The 1,641-nt window shown below is 42.1% G+C and overlaps 1 pseudogene; it reads right to left on the bottom strand.

The window, feature by feature from the left end:
• Positions 1 to 777: 777 nt before the first annotated feature.
• On the bottom strand, positions 778 to 1,425 carry LOC117074085 (annotated as a pseudogene).
• Between the last annotated feature and the right edge of the window lie 216 nt (positions 1,426 to 1,641).

The raw sequence follows: 1,641 nt of genomic DNA, 5'->3' as shown, positions 1-1,641 counted from the left end.
GCAACGTAGGGAGACCCTGTCTCTACAAAAAGATTTTAAAATTTAGCTGAGCACAGTGGCTTACCCTGTAGTCCCAACTACTCAGGAGGCTGAGGTGAGAGAATTGCTTGAGCCCAGGAGGTCAAGGCTGCAATAAAACCTTGATCACCACTGTACTCCAACCTGGGTGACAGGGCAAGACCCTGTGTCAATAAATAAATAAATGAAAGAAAGAAAAAAAAAAAGAAAATGACAAAAAACAAAATTTCACAAATGTCTTCATGATTATAATAATATATTAATGCATCATCTATCACAAATACAAAGTCTGTAGTTTTCCCCTTAGGCTTACAATAAACTATAAAACTCCTATTTAATATATTTACTTTTTAAAGTCTTCTCTGTTTAGGAGTATATGCTATACAAGTACATACATGCTGGGTTTTTGCCATGAGAACTATAGTTCTCATCTCAGATTAGTGACTTGCCTTTTAACCCATACTTACATACATTTCATTTCCGTTACAAGACACTTAATACCCTTCTAGTGGTACATTCTAATCAACACATTTTGAAAATATTGATTTTTAAATAAAGCTTGTTATGTATTTAAATAAATGAAATCTGTTAATAATTTAACAGTTGAAGCACAATACAGTCACTATGTTGTTTTGTTTAAACTAGTTCACAGCTGTAGGAAAATGTTTGATTTTACAACTGTAACCGAGGTGAGACTGGACAGTTGTAAGCAGTGAAATACTAGAATACAGTGAATGAATAAATAAAATTTTTAAAAAATCAGTGGCCATTCATTATTTTGTTTTTAGGAACCTGGAAGAAATGGTCTTCTTTAAGTTTCAAATGTTCTGGTAAATGTAGGCGTTTCTTAGCTTCCTCAATATCACCTTGAATTGCTGAAAAAAGTGACTCTAAAGAATCAAAGTTCTTTCAGGTCTAGGTAGCCAAGGATGGCCACATTGAAGATCTCGCCGCGGAAGTCCTGTTTGAAGATACCCACGATATGCGTTTCCATGGCCTTATTTGTGTTCTTAGAGTATGGGTTCCATCCTATCCTCATGATCATCTTACAGACATCTCCACTTCCAGCACTGGCCCAACCATAATAAACGCCAGCGCATGCATCAGCTGGAAAAGTACTACTTGTTCAGGAAAGTTCGCTGTGGCCATGCCCAGTGCTTGGATCCACAGCACCTGGCCTGGGCAGAAGTAGAGCTGGTGCCTCAGAATGCAGTCCACTCGCTCGGGGCACAGGCTGTGGCCCAGTCCACGCGTTGCCCAGACCCCCGCACAAGGGGGTCCATTGGGGGACTGGGTGTGAACTCTGTGCTGGGGCAGACGCCCACGACATGCAGTGGTGGGTGGGTCTCTCACGCCGCCGACCCCAGGAATAGTTTCTGAGGCAGCTGGACTAGGGAGTACTGTCATCTGCACCTGCTTCTCCCACACACTTCTCTGATGGGGGCCCCCAGGGACGACACTGATGGGAGCAGAGGCTTCTCAGGGATGATTTGGGGGTGATTTGGATGGGGAAGGCAGAGAGAAGAAACAAGTGGTTTTGGATTATGCAAGTTCTACTGTATTGATGCAAAACTTCAATTCGTCCGCACCACCTCCATTTAAACCGAATCAAACACGTGTTCG

The sequence above is a fragment of the Trachypithecus francoisi genome, unplaced genomic scaffold (assembly GCF_009764315.1).
Source record: "Trachypithecus francoisi isolate TF-2019V2 unplaced genomic scaffold, Tfra_2.0 Lachesis_group5, whole genome shotgun sequence".
Lineage (NCBI taxonomy): Eukaryota > Metazoa > Chordata > Mammalia > Primates > Cercopithecidae > Trachypithecus > Trachypithecus francoisi.
The sequence above is the reverse complement of the archived record's forward strand: the minus strand, read 5'-3'. Positions and strand labels throughout refer to the sequence as shown.